Consider the following 19316-nt stretch of genomic DNA (forward strand, 5'->3'; position numbering starts at 1 on the left):
AGTCCCAGGGATAGCCATAAAGTACATGTCAAATACAGGACTGCTCATGAGAAAATAATATATTAAAACTCCGGGGAGAAACTACTGGTCTCCCTTAAAAAACTCCACCACCCAATCACACTAGATGCTATTCTATCCACTGTTAAGCTCTAACTTCTTGGTTTAAGAACCTTAATTTCTGTTATAACTATGCATATACTCCTAGGCTTATCATTTAAGCCAGTATCAGCTACTTCAACCACAAGGTAAATTAATTTCTATCCTTTGCTAACCTAACTTTGATGAGTGAGGGAAGCGAAGAAGGAAAGAGAAAAGGGAAGAAAAGAAAGGGGAAAAGAAGGGAAAGGAGAAAGAGAGCAACAGTAAATGAACCTGTACACAAAAATAAGAATAAAGGCTGAGATTATTGCCTTCATAACGTTGCAAAAAGTATTTGTCCTATTAAGGCAAAATCAAAATTTTAAAATATGACCCTTTGAGAATATCTACCAAAGAGTACCTACAAATCAACTAAGAATCATCCCTGGAGAGAACCCTACAGCTCCTGCATTAGAATCACAAGAATTACTCCTTTCATCTCCAAACATCTCCAGAATTATCTCATTTCTGAACTGTTCCTCTTTTCTTCCTCCACCAGGCATAATCTGGGATTATTTCAGAGACAATTAAGCATCTCCCTAACAAATCTTGCCTCTCTGACACAAGCTGTGGGAGGCTACAGGTCATTGCTCCGAGATTTGCGCATTTGGGCTATTACAATTCAGTTCTTCATTCTGCAACTTCTAAAGAAACAACGTCAAAAAAGAAAAACTAGCAGAATCCTTCAACTGTAAGAACTGCCAACTTTCTCTTGGGGTAAGAGCATCCTCTGGTGGTGAGTGTCTGTATTGTGGCCTAACAGCACCATCTCTGCAGATAACGCTGTTCCTTAAGCGAGCCAAACATGAGCCAACTGGAACCCTTCCAGATAGAAACTATTCCAGGATTTCTCTAGGTAGCAAAATGATCTACTGAACTCAAAATTATGACATTTGGGCTTACGATCTTGCACTATTACTAGTGTGTGATGTTTGCCTAATCACCTCTCTTAGCCTCACTTCTATTAAATTTAAGAAAACAATGCCAACATTAGGATCAAATGAAAATACCTACTATTCAGTAAAGTACTATGTACATTAAAACAAGAGATACTATTATGGATTATCAAATATATACAGATCTCAGATTCAAATACAAAGTTCTTAATACTATATTCTTAGCCCGCTAGCCTTGTCATGTTACCCTTACAAATCCTGTTTTGCTTTGTTTTGCTTGAGACCAGGTCTCACTCTGTCTCCCAGGCTGGAGTGCAACAGCATAAACATGGCTCACAGCAGCCTCAACTTTCTGAGGTCAAGCAGTCCTTCTTCCTCAGCCTCCCGAGGAGCTGGGACCACGGGCATGTATCACCACATCTGGCTATACAAATATTTTATAATGATAGTTTTCTTCTGGATGCCTGCCTTTGACCTTCACCTAGTTCATTGTCATTCTATGTCCATGTCACTGCTGCAGCCCGATGTTTCTGCCTCCACTTTCTCCTCCAAACTGCCTTGCCAACTGCTCTATTAACCTTAATGTCTGTGTTCATCAAGCCACTCCCCAGCTTTGGACCTAACGACAACTTCTCATGACCTGGAGAAGGAATTTAAAAGAAGAAAAGATAGCCTGAACAAGCAGACCTTCAACAGCATAGCCAGAGTCCACCTGGCACTCCTCCACATCTTCCATCCTGGCATGCTTAAGGTGATTGATTTTGTGCCTTTTCCTTCTTTTCTGCAGATTATCAGGTAATCCCTGATAAGAGATACAGGGCTTTTATTATCTGGCCCCTAGGTACCTCTCCTACCTCATCCTGCTCCACTGTTTTATATAGACACTACATTCCACCCAAACCAATCTCCTAATACTTCTGTTTATCATGCCTCCATGTCTTCGTACATGAGTTTCCTTTGCCTAAAGCAAATTTACCACGCTCTGTTTAATCCTTACCCACTCTTAAACACTCAACACCAGCTTGAACATCTCCTGGAGGCCTCCATTCCCTCCTTCCCACCTCCAAGGTTAGGTTAGGCATATCTTCCCTAAATTATCATAGAACCCTATCATAGCACTTATCACATTGTCTATTCTAATTGTCTTTTACTTGTCTCTCTTCCCCAATCACCTAGCATAATACTTGGCATTCAATAAATAGACACTCAAGATAATTTGATGAATAAATAATGACTTCTATGTTATCAAACTTAAAGGCCACCTTTTTGTTCTGCTCTTACTTGATCTCTCAACAGCACTGGTTAAGTACTCCACTTTGTGTCTTTAGCGTTTATGACACCATATCCTCTTGCTTTTCTCCCAGCTCTGTCTCCTCTGCTGGAATTCTACATGTTGGAGTGTCCAGGGCTCTGACTTGAGCCCTCATTTTCCTCTGGGTTCATGTTCTCCCTAGGTGACTTTTTTTGATCTCATAGATTTAAACGCCACAAATATGTTGATGACCACTAACTTGTGTGTCATACTTTTCTCAAAAACCCTAGATTCATATATTAGATAGCTTTGATAGATTCTTACTACATATAGCTATGGTCTAAATGTTGGTGTCTCCCTAAAATTCATATGTTAGAATTGAATACCCAATGTGATAGTATTAAGAGATAGAGCATTTTAAGACATGATTAAATCAGGGAGCTCTGTCCTCATGAATGGTATTAGTGTCCTTATTAAAGAGGCTGAGTTTTAGCCAAAGAAATTAGGCAGGAAAAAAAAAATAAAGGGCATCCAAATTGGAAAGGAGAAAGTCAAATTGTCCTTGTTTGGAGATGACATGATCTTACATACAGAAAACCTTAAATGTGTCACCAAAAAAACTCTTAGAATTGATAAATAAATTCAACAAAGTTGTAGGATACAAAATCAACATATAAAAATCAGTAGCATTTCTATACACCAAGGATAAACTAGCTATAAAAGAAATTTAAAAGCAATCTCATTTATGGATGGGCATGGTGGCTCATGCCTATAATCCCAGCACTTTGGGAGACTGAGGCAAGTAGGTCATTTGAGGTCAGGAGTTCGAGACCAACATGACCAACATGGGAAAACCATATATCTACTGAAAATACAAAAATTAGCCAGGTGTGGTGGTGGGTGCCTGAAATCCCAGCTTCTTGGGAGGCTGAGGCGGAAGAATCACTTGAACCCTGGAGACAGAGGTTGCAGTGAGCCGTGCCATTGCACTGCAGCCTGGGCAACAGTGTAAGACTCCATCTTAAAAAATAAAAATAAAAAAAATTAAAGCAATCCCATTTGCAATAGCTACAAAAAATAACAAAATACCTAGAAATAAATTTAACCAAGGAGATGAAAGATATCTACAAGAAAAACTATAAAACATCAGTGTTCATGGATTAGAAGAATTAATATTGTAAAAATGACTATATTACCAAAAGCAACCTACAGATTCAATGAACCCCATCAAAATACCAAGATACTCTTCACAGAAATAGAAAAACAACAATTCTAAAATTCATATGGAACCACAAAAGACTCCAGATAGCTAACACAATTCTGAGCAAAAAGAAGAATGCTGGAGACATCACATTACATTACATCACATCACATTACCCGACTTGAAAATATACTAAAAGCATGATACTGGCATAAAAACAGATACACAGACCAATAGAACAGAATAAAGAACTCAGAAATGAATCTGCATATTTATAGCCATCTGATTTTTGGCAAAGGCTCCAAGAACATTCGCTCAGGAAAGAACCATCTTTAATTAATAGTGCTGGGAAAACTGAATTCCACATGTAGAAGAATAAAATTAAACTCCTATCTCTCACCGTCTACAAAACATCAACTCAAAATAAATTAAAGACCCAAAACTATGAAACTACTGGAAGGAAACGTAGGGAAAACACATCAGGACATGGGTCTGGACAAGATTCTATCAACAAAACCACAATAACATAAGCAACAAAAGCAAAAATAGCCAAATGGGATTACATCAAACTAAAAACCTGCTACACAGCAAAGGAAATAACACACTTAAGAGATAACATGCAGAATGGGAAGAAAATATTTGCAAACTATTCATCCAACAAAGGACTAATATATGGAATACAAGGAATTCAAAAAACTCAACATCAAAACACACAGACACACACACACACACACACACACACACAATAATCTGACTGAAAAGTGAGCAAAAGACCTGAATAGACATTTCTCAAAAGAAGACATATGAATGGCCCACAGGTATATAAAAAAAATTGCTTAACACCCCTAATCATCAGGGAAATGAAAATCAAAACCATAGTGAGATATAGTCTCACCCCAGATAAAATGGGTATTATCCAAAGAAACAAAACATAACAAATGCTGACAAAGATACAGAGAAAGGAGAGCTCTGATACATTATTGGTGAGAATGTAGATTAGCACAGTCATTATGAAAAACAGCGTGGAGATTCCTCAAAAAACTAAAAATAGCACTACTATATCATCCAATAACCCCTTACTGGATGTATATCCAAAGGAAAGGTAATCAGTATGTTGAAGAGATATCTGCAGCCCCAGCTATTGCAGCACTATTCACAATAGCCAAGATATAGAAACAACCTAAGTGTCCATCAGTGGAGGGATGGGTAAGAAAAATGTGGTATATATACACAATGTAATGCTATTCAGGCATAACAAAGAAGGAAACCCTGTCCTTGCAGCAACATGGATGAACTTAGAGGACATTTTGTTACGTAACATAAGCCAGGCACAGAAAGATAAATACCACATGTTCTCACTCATAGAAGCAGAGAGTGAAATAGTAGTTATGAGAGGCTGATTGGGGGACAGTGAGAGGTTGGTTAATGAATAAAAAATTATAGCTAGATAGGAGAAATAAGTGCTCATATTCTACAGCACTGTAGGGTGACTATAATTAACAACAACTTACAATACATTTTCTTGCTTGCTTTTTCTTTTCTTTTCCGTGTGTGTGTGACAGGGTTTTACTCTGTGGCCCAAGCTGGAGTGCAGTGGTACAACCAGAGCTCACTGCAGCCTCAAACTCCTGGGGGCAAGCAATCTTCCTGCCTCAACCTCCTGTGTAGCCAGAACTACAGGCATGCACCTGTAGAGGTAGGGGGTCTGGCTATCTTTCTCAGGCTGGTCTTGAACTCCTGGCCTCAAGTGATTCTCTCACCTCGGCCTCCCAAAGTGCTGAGATTACAGGTATGGGACACCACACCTGACTTAATGTATATTTTTAAATAGCTAGAAATGCAGATTTTGAATGTTACCAACACAAAGAAATAATAAATGTTAGAAGTTATTTATATGCTAATTACCCTGATTTGACTATTTTTTTTTTTTTTTTTTTTTTTTTTTTTTTTGAGACGGAGTCTCGCTCTGTTGCCCAGGCTGCAGTGCAGTGGCGCAATCTCGGCTCACTGCAAGCTCCACCTCCCGGGTTCATGCCATTCTCCTGCCTCAGCCTCCCAAGTAACTGGGATTACAGGCGCCCGCCACCAAGCCCGGCTAATTTTTTGTATTTTTAGTAGAGACGGGGTTTCACTGTGGTCTCGATCTTCTGACCTCGTGATCCGCCCGCCTCGGCCTCCTAAAGTGCTGGGATTACAAGCGTGAGCCACCGCGCCCGGCCTGATTTGACTATTATAGCTTATGCACTATATATAGTATCAAAGTATCCTACTATAGCCCATAAATATGAACAATTATTATGTGTTAATTAAAAGTATTAATAAAAGCAAAATAAAAGAGATTGAAGAGAGTGCCTTGCCCTCTTCTACCATATGAGGGTGTAGCAAAAAGGCTCCATTTTTGAAGCAGAGAGCAAGACCTTACCAGACTCTGAAGATGCTGGTGCTTTGATGTTGGACTTCCCAACCTCCAGAACTATGAGCAATACATTTATACTGTTTATAAATTACCCAGTCTAAGGTATTTTGTTATAGCAGCCCAAATGGGCTAAGACACACATGGATCTTAAATTAAACATTGTCAAAACAGAACTCTAATTTCAATCCCCCATTCTAAATTTACCCTTGTCTTAAGCTTTTCCATTTCAGTAAATGAACCCAGAATCCACCCTGATGCTCAAGTCAAAACTCAACAAATTATCCTTAATCCTCTGTCATTTCCCTACCTCTCAATCCATCACCAAACTCTATCAAATTCCACCTTCACAACTTTCCAATCCTGTCACTCCTCTCTACCCCACTGATATGGCCTTCTTCTAAGCCACCACCATCTCTGTTAGTGCCTTCTAACCAGCTTCCTTGAGTCCACTTGTTCTCCCCTCCCATCAACTTTTCACATTCCAGCCAGAGTGAACTGAAAGAGGCATGTTGGAAGGCTACAAGAGAGATGGTGTAAATTTTGACCATTTCAGTAAAACAGTGTCTTCCAGATTTCTCTATAGTAAAATTACTATTTATCTTTGAAATTAATAGTCTGTGGGAAAATAATTTGATACTATGTAAAATCCCATTTCTCACCCCATTTTTACCCACTAGTTTTAGTATTCTTTGATGTCTCTTGTCTAAATTAATTATCCCTCTGATGGTTGCCATTGGTAATTGTCTAATACCATTATCCCTCCTATTATTAGTTATCTTACTACCATAAGGAAGAGCTCTCTCTGCTCCCCATTTATTTATTCATGTATAGCAATGTGGATTCATCACTTTCCGTTCTATTCAGTAGGTTATAATCTGTAATTATCAAGATTTATTTTGATGCACAATTGTCCTAGATTTGGTCCGTAGGTGCCTTTTTCTGTGTCCTTTCTAACTGTCCATCTTATTTTAGCATTTTTTCTTTCTAACACAACGAACTAGTCTAGGTACATCTTCTACTTTCCCTGCCCCACTGCTGGAATCCACCATTTCTTCAAGTGGAGAGTGGTTTTTGGAAACCAAAATATGAGCTTTATCATATTAGAGTATTGCCGTTCCCAGCTCTTTCCAGTGGGCATAAATAGAAAATATATGCACATGTAAACATACATATATATTCATATGCATATATATACCTTTATATGTATGTATATACATGAATATATATGCATGTGCACATACACAGACACACAAACTCACACTTATTTTATGGATATATTCATAATTTCTTATCAATACTCCAACCCAAAGCCACATGCTCCATTGCATTCTAGTTTTGCCCCTTTCCATATTTTTCTTCCTTTTCTGATGGTGAAAAAAAAATGTTTTCAAACTTCCATTTTTATGCTAATCTCCTGACCCTGCCAGGTGCTGCCTCTTCTGGCCACTACTTGTGCCTGCCTACCAGCCCTGTTTTGTGCTATCTTCGCACACATCACTATATTTTAATTATCTGAAAAGTACTTATTTTCAATCTACCCTTTCTAGAACATAAGAGTATCTCCAGCACCAAATACAATATTTGGTGCATGGTATGTCCCCATTAAATATTTGTTGAATGTGTGAATGAACTCATGCATGCATGCTGCACCTACAGGATCTTGAAGTAAATATTAGCTGGGGAATCATGGGTGGAAGGCGAAGGAAGAAGGGGCACATCGGTGATAATAACACTGAAGCAGGTCCTGAAGTCTAAATTCCAGGAAAGTGAGTAAACGATGTTTTTTCATGGGCCTTTCTTCATAGGAAGATCACCATGGAGAAAAGTAAAAATCTTCATATATTTGAGTAGTTAAAATAAAAAGGATGAATGTGTTCCAGGAAGCATGGCTCCCAAAAACAAGAATAGCAGTCTGCAGAAAGAGAGAGAACTCCCAAAGCCAAACAAGAACAATATGCACAATGAATGACAAGAAGGGCTTCCCCAGGATAGATGATCTCCAAAAAGTTAGAGAAAAGAAAAACAAAAGTGAGAGTACAAATGAAAAAGAACAAACAGAAAGCTCCTGAAAATGGACCTGCCAGCCAAATTTGCTTTTTAGCAATTGCTGTGATACTGAATATTTTTCATTAAATTATACAAGCAGGGTGGGGGGGCAGTGTGTGTGGATAGGTGTGGCTGTATGTGTGTTCAATTTCCTCTTGCTTCCTCTATGGGGGTCAGTCAAAAGAGCCAGACCTGAATATACAATAACACCATTTTCATACTAACATGTGAGAATGCTGTTACCAAAATCCTAAAGAAAATAAGCTTCTGAACTAATATAAAGCAATCTCTTAGCTGCCAGAATCATGAGTCTTCTAATTATAATAGCCCTCATTTTTACAATGATATACAGTTTTCAAAGAACTTATAAATGCATTATGTCTTCTTTTGCCAAAGTATGCTCTTGAATCTAAGGTAGAAAATTCTCTATTTGCATCATCCAAAGTCTTAGCCAAAAAGCTTCCAAAAGAACACTAAAACACATGCTACATGTTCAAGATTGAAGCAGAGAATGAAACAGGTAACTGTGCACTTCAATCTTGGCTTTAATGAAGTGGATACATAATATTAGGAGAGAATATCTCACAAATAACTATCATTGCAATTTGTCTAAAACAGCATAAATCATTGTCTCATCACACACAAAAATAGCAACCTCACTGTATGGTGCATGTAGTTGATCTACATAGCAAACAGAGAAAGGCCAAGAGAAATCAATTTTTGGAAGTTGACGTAGACCCTTAGAATATAACAGGATTATGGTATAAATAATGAGATTTCACATTTAACTCATTAAACCGTAAGCATCCATACCAATTTCCTAGACAATGCTGAGGCACAGTACAAGATGAAACATGAAACAATGGAAAGAAGGAATTTATGTGACTTGACCTCAAACTGCAAAGGCAGTGAAAACTGGCACCTAGAATCCCTGTGGTGGAGCTGTGGCTTGTAAAGACAGCTGCTGGGATTTTGGAGCTAGGTTCACTGTGTGGCATTACAACCAACCAGTGGCAAGTCTTCATCTGCCACTGAGAATATTGCCTAATGTGAATGGTTCGTTTTGAACCAATATTGATAGAGAATCTGGCATGTGCAAGGTTCCGAGAAATTCAGAAATACCCCTTCCTTTCAATGACAACAAGGTCTTATTGAGGAGATAAAGCAATAACCCATTTAAAAGTAACTACTCACAGAAGGATATTACAAGTTTCAGGTAAGGAGAGTCAGTTCAGAGAGAATGTTCAAGAAAAGCTCCAGGAAGAACACGGACGTTGATCTGGGTCTTGAAGGGAAGCTGGACTCAGATGGACAAAGAAAAGCAAGGAATGATTTTGAGGCAAACTGGAGCAAGCATGTAGAGATGGAACCAAGCAGCAGGCTCATGGGGAACGTTAAGCAAACTGCAGCAGGGATGCTGAGGCTTCTTTTACAACCAATGGTGAAAATCCATAGGACAGATGTTTTCTAAGCAAAGCCTCTTCCTCTGCCCACTGCAGCATGAAAATCTGAAGACTGGCTGTACACAAAGGCCCGCAGCCTTGAAGCATTCTAGTTCCTTAATAGCACTGTGAAGAGTGACTAGCAAAATATAAACCAACTATAGAAAATGTCAAAAATTTCTGAGCTTTTTCTAATAAGCATTACAGAAGGGAGAAAATATTATAAACTGCATTCCATTCTATAGACCACTTAAGAAGAAAGAGCCCTAAGAGGAGAAAGAAGACCATCTTGTGCTAATAATGATAATGATGATGACGATAACAATGACACTCAGAATTTAGAGTCTATAATATTCCAGGAATCATGCTTTATCTATACTATTTCATGTTATTCTCACAGAAACCTCATGCTATTTACTATTAAACAGGAATTTTGGTAACAAATAACATAAAACTGACTCAAAATAGCCTAGCAACAAAGGAAATTTGTTGTCTTGCAGAACCGGAACATCCAGGGGTAGATATTCCTGGCTTCAGAAAGGCTGAATCCATGAGATTAAACAATGCTATCAGGATTTTTCACTGTTTTCATCACTCAGCTCTATTTTGCTCTGAGTGGTGGCTGCATTCAGAGTCACTCTTGATACACCTAGCTAGGGAAACTGCTGCTTGAAACTCCAAGCCTACATGCCCATGCTGAGAGGTCAAAGGGAAAAAGTCTCTTGTTCGTGCCCACCCTCTTGCTTTAACGGGAGGGCTGTGAATGCCTCTGCTAAGTCATATGCGCAACACTCAGACCAGGCACTCTAAGGGCCAGGCTTGAGTCGTGTGACCACCCCTTTGCACCAGAGATCATCAGATAGTGGGATTGACAGACCCACAGGTGCCATATGAGTTCCCAGTGGAAAGAAAGCTGCCAGGCAAATGTCCACTACAGGCAAACACTAATATTTTTCCTATTTAGCAATGAGAAAATTAAGGCATAGGGTGGTTGGGTTTAAAACCAGGCTTACTAAAAATACAAGAATTAGCCTGGCATGGTGGTGTGCGCTTGTAGTCCCAGCTACTTGGGAGGCTGAGGCAGGAGAATCGCTTGAACCCAGAAGGCGGAGGTTGCAGTGAGCCAAGATTGCACCACTGCACTCCAACCTGGGCAACAGAGTGAGACTCCATCTAAAAAAAAAAAAGAAAGAAAGAAAAGAAAAAGAAAGAAAAGAAAAAAATAAAAAGAAAAATAAGATCGCAGCAATAAAGACCTTGGACAGCCAAACCTCCCCTTATGGGAGGCATGTTTTGAGGGAGCTCAAGTGTTCTCTCCCAATCTTCCATTCTCTTTCTAAAAACATTTAAATACTATGACAAAAACAAGGCAGGAACTGGGGTAATATTGGAGGTGTTATAGACCCCTAACTTAACACTATAGAGACCAAAAGACAGAAAGAGCTGTGAAAGTCATGGAATCTGCAAATTGTATGTTTCACACATCCCAGCAATCAGAAGGTGACAGAGGCAGTGGGAGCAGGAAAGGCTATCATCCAAGGCCTGGAAAGTTTCACCCAGTGAAAACCTGCAAGAGGCTGGGAATCAGGCTAGGAGCTGCACATGAGCCTGCTGTCTAGTTAAAGATCTGAGAAGGAATCACCGAAACAGAAACCCAAGATGCAATAGTGTGCTGGTAACCTGATTTCCACAAAAAACAGGGAAGGAGGGCTATTTTGGTTGTAGTATTTGCCAATTTGCATGTGTAAATACTACCACCATGGTGGACCTCAGCTATCAACATCACTGAACCACAAGTTGGGAAGAGATGCACACAACCCTGAGCTGGCATCAGCTGAATCCACCATGTTCCCTAGAAAATACTAAATGTGCATGAATTTACCTTCATTCTAGAATGAGTAAAGAGAGGCCTGTGAGAAACATGCCTCAAGAATGAGGAATGAGAGTGATAACAATACTTAGTAGGACTGAGCACTTACTATTCTAAGCACTTCATACTTTACATGCAGCATCTCATTTAATCCTCAAGGCAACTCAATGAAGTAGGTCATAATGTAATAACCTTAAGACAACAATCTGAAGCTTAGGAAGATAAAGTAACTTGCCCTCTCCATGCAGATATTAAATGTTAGATCTGGTATTTGGACAGCTAAACTCCAAAACCCATACCTTTAAATGCTATGCTAAGCATAAAATAAACCTGCAATAAATGTACTGACTTCTTGACTCATAATACTGCAATAAACCAATTGTCTTATAAAAAAAAAATAAATAAATAAAAAATAAAACCAGGCTTTGGAATAAAACAGCCCATTGCTAAGTCACTGGCTGTTAAGATAAGAAGCTTAGTGTCCTAAGCACTAGGCCCCTGTTAATAATAAAGCCCAGGCTGCACAAAGTGTTCTCCTTAGTCACCTTTATCACTCAGCTCATAATGTTGAGCTGACCACTTTACCTGCCTGCCTCCCTCACTCATTTTTGTATCATCCATCTTTACAGCCGCAGGCCCTGGTACATCACTTGACATAGCAGACATTCAACAAATATTTGTTAAACAGAATTGATGTATCTCCTTGGAATTTTGTACAAAGACTCCCGCTATAATAAATAATTCATAGGGAAAAGCAATAAAACTATCTTCATGATGTAGTAGTGGTGATAATGACAGGATAAAAAAGAAAAAAGGAGAAGGGATAGTAATTCACTGTCCATATTTTCTGAGTTAAAAAAATAGAAAAAAAAAGAGGAGCTCAGGAAGTAAGATTATCATGTAGCATAAATTACTTTTCAAATTAACATAACCCTTCAAGCCAGTGCCTCAGCTCTCATTCTGCCAGGTTTCTTAATTATGACATCCCTGTTCCCCAATTAAAGGCTAATTAAGGTTGTCAGCACCTTTCTAGAATATTAACCATTTTATTCTTTAAAAAGCGAGGCTTTATTAAATGGAAATCCTTCAGAGAAAAGCAGTAATTTTAATGACTTATTGCTTTCTCATTCATTTGACTATATCATAGTAGACATTACCTCCAATCTGATCAAAAGTTTAAGATGGACTTTACTACAGTCAAGAAACTGTGCTTAGGCTTAAAAGTCTTCTATTAGAAGTATACTAACATAATATCTACTGGTTCTATGAACAGAAATTTCTCTTCTCTCCTACAAAATAATTTTGTGCTGTCAGACTTCCGTTTTCCCCTGTAGTACTCCATATACTTCATCTCTATTTGAGTGTGAAGATGGGTACAGGGTAACTTTAATTTTTCCTTCTTGCCTTGTCCTCTTTCCTAGAAACTCTCTATTTCCAGCCACCCTGGGATTTCCCTTTACACTCCACCTGTCCTGACTCTGCACTCTACCCTACTGTGGGACAAGCTGATGAATGCTTATGGGACTGCCTGCAGCAGATCATTGGCACCAAACAAGAACATCTATTTTATCCTCTCCCTTCTCCTGACCTTCTGTGCCCACTTCCTGCTGGACTCAGGCATTTCTTCTGTCCAGAGGGTTTCTATGTTATGCATTGTCTGCAGAATCATCTGATCTTCAGTCTGCCAGTGAGTTTATTTCCAGAAAAAGGATTTGTCACTTAAATGTGCTTTAAGCAATTCAGTTGGGCCCTTATGGTAAAGAAGTATTTGCCTAAAAGTGCCCTTTCTGTGAAATCTAAAAGCTGGTTGGCAATCACATCTCCTTTGGATCATATTTTTTCCAAGGTTCTTTTTTTTTTTTTTTTTGAGACGGAGTCTTGCTCTGTCGCCCAGGCTGGAGTGCAGTGGCGCAGTCTCGGCTCACTGCAAGCTCCGCCTCCCGGGTTCACGCCATTCTCCTGCCTCAGCCTCTCCGAGTAGCTGGGACTACAGGCGCCCGCCACTACGCCCGGCTAATTTTTTTGTATTTTTAGTAGAGACGGGGTTTCACCGTGGTCTCGATCTCCTGACCTCGTGATCCGCCCGCCTCGGCCTCCCAAAGTGCTGGGATTACAAGCGTGAGCCACCGCGCCCGGCCCCAAGGTTCTTATTCTTCCATTTTTATCCTCAGTAACTAGTGAAGAAAAAAAGCAAAGCTTAACTGGAATCCAGGAGAAGCCTGCGTTGTTTCTTCGGAGCAAGAATCTAGAATTTCTTTTAGAAAGTCAATGCTCATGTACTCATTGTCCTCATTCCCATGACTTCCACTGCCACCACCGCAGACTTTGACTTGGGAATTTAGGAATCTCTTGGTATCTTTCCTTAATTCTTTCTGAGCTCAAGTATTTCTTTCATCAGATAGTTTTATGAGTTGATAACATTTGAGTTCAATAGGCTTTGAAAGGCCAGAGTGGGAACTCAATCGCTACTTGCAACACCACTCCTATGGAGAAATGTGTCATAAATGCACAGAAATAAATGTGCAGCAATAAGAATATGTCTCCCTACCTGGTCTCCACAGTCAGCCCCTACTCTGGAAGGCCCTGGACACCCAGCAGCAGTAAGGGGGAACACAGCAGTTCATTTGCTCACTATTCCTTCATACGCCTTCCTTGTTAGTTCAACTTTCTTTTCCTGAATTATATCCTTCAGTAGTTCCTTTAGTTAGGTTTTTTGATGCTAAGTTCTTTTACTTTTATTTTGTCTGAAAATGTGTTTTTGTTTTTGTTTTTGCAAGGGAATTTATTAGTAAAAGAGTTTAGCTGGTTACAGAATTTAAGTTAATTTTGTTTTCTCTTAACACTTTGAGGATATTATTCCACTGTCTTCTAGTACATTAACTTTCTTTTTAGTCTTATCTAACATATTTAATATAGTATCTATATTCTTTCTGTCTTTGATGTTCTGTAGTTTCACTAATCTCTCTCTATATGTGGATTTATCTTATTTATTCTGCCAAGAACCTGGTTGTGCTTCTTAAATATTAGGACTTATGTTTTTGTTTTTGTTTTTTTAATCAATGCTGAAAAACTTATTAGCTACTCTATCTTTGAATATTACCCCTCCTCCATTCTCTTTATTCTTTCTTACTAAAACTCCTAGTAGATATGTTTTATTTTCTTATATCTTCAATGTCGCTTGATGTTTTCTATTTTACATTTTCTTTCTTTTTTTTTATTATACTTTAAGTTCCAGGGTACATGTGCACAATGTGTAGGTTTGTTACATAGGTATACATGTGCCATGTTGGCTTGCTACACCCATCAACTCATCATTTACATTAGGTATTTCTCCTAATGCTATCCCTCCCCCCTCTCCCCAACCCCAATAGGCACCAGTGTGTGATGTTCCCCGCCCTGTGTACATGTGTTCTCATTGTTCAATTCCCACCTATGAGTGAGAACATGCGTGTTTTTGGCTTTCTGTCCATGTGATAGCTTGCTGAGAATGATGGTTTCAAGTTTCATCCATGTCCCTGCAAAGGACATGAATTCATCCTTTTTTATGGCTGCATAGTATTCCATGGTGTATATGTGCCAATTTTTTTTAATCCAGTCTATCATTGATAGACATTTGGGTTGGTTCCAAGTCTTTGCTATTGTGAATAGTGCTGCAATAAACATACATGTGCATGTGTCTTTATAGCAACATGACTTATAATCCTTTGGGTATATACCCAGTAATGGGATGGCTGGGTCAAATGGTATTTCTAGTCCTAGATCCCTGAGGAATCACCACACTGTCTTCCACAATGGTTGAACTAGTTTAGAGTCCCACCAACAGTGTAAAAGTGTTCCTATTTCTCCACATCCTCTCCAGCACCTGTTGTTTCCTGACTTTTTAATGATGGCCATTCTAACTGGTGTGAGATGGCATCTCATTTGCATTTCTCTGATGACCAGTGATGATTCACATTTTTTCATATGTCTGTTGGCTGCATAAATGTTTTCTTTTGAGAAGTGTCTATTCATATCCTTCACCCACTTGTTGATGGGGTTGTTTGTTTTTTTCTTGTAAATTTGCTTAAGTTCTTTGTAGATTCTGGATATTAGCCCTTTGTCAGATGGGTAGATTGCAAAAATTTTCTCCCATTCTGTAGGTTGCCTGTTCACTCTGATGGTAGTTTCTTTTGCTGTACAGAAGCTCTTTAGTTTAATTAGATCCCATTTGTCAGTTTTGGCTTTTGTTACCATTGCTTTTGGTGTTTTAGTCATGAAGTCTTTGCCCATCACTATGTCCTGAATGGTATTGCTTAGGTTTTCTTCTAGGGTTTTTATGGTTTTAGGACCTACATTTAAGTCTTTATTTCATCTTGAATTAATTTTTGTATAAGGTGTAAGGAAGGGATCCAGTTTCAGCTTTCTACATATGGCTAGCCAGTTTTCCAGCACCATTTATTAAATAGAGAATTCTTTCCCCATTTCTTGTTTTTGTCAGATTTGTCAAAGATCAGATGGTTGTAGATTTGTGGTGTTATTTCTGAGACCTCTGTTCTGTTCCATTGGTCTGTCGCTCTGTTTTGGTACCAGTACCATGCTGTTTTGGTTACTGTAGCCTTGTAGTATAGTTTCAAGTCAGGTAGCATGATGCCTCCAGCTTTGTTCCTTTGGCTTAGGATTGTCTTGGCTATGCAGTCTCTTTTTTGGTTCCATATGAACTTTAGAGTAGTTTTTTCCAATTCTGTGAAAAAAGTTATTGGTAGCTTGAGGGGATGGCAGTGAATCTGTAAATTACCTCGGGCAGTATGGCCATTTTCACAATATTGATTCTTCCTATCCATGAGCATGGAATATTCTTCCATTTGTTTGTGTCCTCTTTTGTTTCATTGAGCAGTGGTTTGTAGATCTCCTTGGAGAGGTCCTTCACATCCCTTGTAAGTTGGATTCCTAGGTATTTTATTCTCTTTCTAGCAATTGTGAATAGGAGTTCACTCATAATTTGGCTCTCTGTTTGTCTGTTATTGGTGTATATGAATGATTATGATGATTGCACATTGATTTTGTATCCTGAGATTTTGCTGAAGTTGCTTATCAGCTTAAGGAGATTTGGGGCTGAGACAATGGGGTTTTCTAAATATATGTCATCTGTAAACAGGGACACTTTGACTTCCTCTTTTCCTGTTTGAATACCCTTTATTTCTTTCTCTTGCCTGATTGCCCTGGCCAGAACTTCTAACACTATGTTGAATAGGAGTGGTGAGAGAGGGCATCCTTGTCTTATGCTGGTTTTTAAAGTGAATGCTTCCAGTTTTTGCCCATTCAGTATGATATTGGCTGTGGGTTTGTCATAAATAGCTCTTATTATTTTGAGATACATTCCATTAATACCTAGCTTATTGAGAGTTTTTAGCATGAAGGGCTGTTGAATTTTGTCAAAGGCCTTTTCTGCATCTATTGAGAGAATCATGTGGTTTTTGTCATTGGTTCTGTTTATGTGATGGATTGCTTTTATTGATTTGTGTATGTTGAACAAGCCTTGCATCCCAGGGATGAAGCCAATTTGATTGTGGTGGATAAGCTTTTTGATGTGCTGCTCGATTTGGTTTGCCAGTATTTTATTGAGGATTTTTGCATCAATATTCATCAGAGATATTGGTCTAAATTTCTCTTTTTTTGTTGTGTCTCTGCAGGTTTTGGTAGCAGGATGATGCTGGCCTCATAAAATGAGTTAGGGAGGATTCCCTCTTTTTCTACTGATTGGAAATAGTTTCAGAAGGAATGGTACCAACTCCTCTTTGTACCTCTGATAGAATTTGGCTGTGAATCTGGTCCTGGACTTTTTTTGGTTGGTAGCCTATTAATTATTGCCTCAATTTCAGAGCCTGTTATTGGTCTATTCAGAGATTCAGTTTCTTCCTGGTTTAGTCTTGGGAGAGTGTATGTGTCCAGGAATGTATCCATTACTTCTAGATTTTCTAGTTTATTTGCATAGAGGTGTTTATAGTATTCTCTGATGGTAGTTTGTATTTCTATGGGATTGGTGGTGACAACCCCTTTATCATTTTTTTATTGCATCTATTTGAGTCTTCTCTCTTTTCTTCTTTATTAGTCTTGCTAGCGGTCTATTTATTTGATCTTTTCAAAAAACCAGCTCCTGGATTCATTGATTTTTTTAAGGGTTGTGTCTTTATCTCCTTCATTTCTGCTCTGATCTTAGTTATTTCTTGTCATCTGCTCGCTTTTGCATTTCTTTGCTCTTGCTTCTCTAGTTCTTTTAATTTTGATGTTAGGGCGTTGATTTTAGATTTTTCTTGCTTTCTCTTGTGGGCATTTAGTGCTATAAATTTGCCTCTACACACTGCTTTAAGTGTGTACCAGAGATTCTAGTAGGTTGTGTCTTTGTTCTCATTGGTTTCAAAGAACATCTTTATTTCTGCCTTCATTTTGTTATTTACCCAGTAATCATTCAGGAGCAGATTGTTCAGTTTCCATGTGGTTGTGCAGTTTTGAGTGAGTTTCTTAATCTTGAGTTCTAATTTGATCGCACTGTGGTCTGAGAGAGAGTTTGTTGTGATTTCTGTTCTTTTACATTTGCTGAGGAGTGTTTTACTTCCAATTATGTGGTCAATTTTAGAATAAGTGAGATGTGGTGCTGAGAAGAACGTATATTCTGTTGATTATACATCAACAGAATGTACAATTCTGTTGTAGGGGTGGAGAGTTCTGTAGATGTCTATTAGGTCTGCTTAGTGCAGAGCTGAGTTCAAATCCTGGATATCCTTGTTAACCTTCTGTCTCATTGATCTGTCTAATATTGACAATGGGTTGTTAAAGTTTCCCATTATTATTATGTGGGAGCCTAAGTGTCTTTTTAGGTCTCTAAGAACTTGCTTTATGAATCTGGGTGCTCCTGTATTGGGTGGATATATATTTAGGGTAGTTACCTCTTCTTATTGAATTGATCCTTTACCATTATGTAATGGCCCTCTTTCTCTCTTTTGATCTTTGTTGGTTTAAAGACTGTTTTATCAGAGACTGGGATCGCAACTCCTGCTTTTTTTGTTTTTTCTTTCCATTCGCTTGGTAGATCTTCCTCCATCCCTTTATTCTGAGCCTATGTGTGTCTCTACACGTAAGATGGGTCTCCTGAATACAGCACACTGGTGGGTCTTGACTCTTTATCCAATTTGCCAGTCTGTGTCTTTTAATTAGGGCATTTAGCCCATTTACATTTAAGGTTAATATTGTTATGTATTAATTTGATCCTGTCTTTATGACGTTAGCTGGTTGTTTTGCCCATTAATTGATGCAGTTTCTTCCTAGCATCAATGGTCTTTAGAATTTGCCATGTTTTTGCAGTGGCTGGTATGGGTTGTTCCTTTCCATGTTTAGTGCTTCCTTCAGGAGCTCTTGTAAGGCAGGCCTGGTGGTGACAAAATCTCTCAACATTTGCTTGTCTGTAAAGTATTTTATTTCTCCTTCACTTATGAAGCTTAGTTTGGCTGGATATGAAATTCTGGGTTGACAATTCTTTTCCTTCAGAATGTTGAATATTGGCCCCTACTCTCTTCTGGCTTATAGGGTTTCTGCAGAGAGACCTGCTGTTAGTCTGATGGGCATCCCTTTGTGGGTAACCCGACCTTTCTCTCTGACTGCCCTTAACATTTTTTCCTGTGTTTCAACTTTGGTGAATCTGACAATTATGTGTCTTGGAGTTGCTCTTCTCAAGGAGTATCTTTGTGGTGTTCTCTGTATTTCCTGAATTTGAATGTTGGCCTGCCTTGCTTGGTTGGGGAAGTTCTCCTGGATAATACCCTGAAGAGTGTTCTAACTTGGTTCCATTCTCTCTGTCACTTTCAGGTACACCAATCAAACATAGATTTGGTCTTTTCACATAGTCCCATATTTCTTGGAGGCTTTGTTCATTTCTTTTTACTCTTTTTTCTCTAGTCTTGTCTTTTTGCTTTATTTCATTAATTTGGTCTTCAATCACTGATATCCTTTCTTCCACTTGATCAAATCAGCTATTGAACCTTGTGCATGCATCATGAAGTTCTTGTGCTGTGGTTTTCAGTT

This window comes from Hylobates moloch, unplaced genomic scaffold (assembly GCF_009828535.3).
Source record: "Hylobates moloch isolate HMO894 unplaced genomic scaffold, HMol_V3 SCAFFOLD_8, whole genome shotgun sequence".
In the NCBI taxonomy this organism is placed as follows: domain Eukaryota; kingdom Metazoa; phylum Chordata; class Mammalia; order Primates; family Hylobatidae; genus Hylobates; species Hylobates moloch.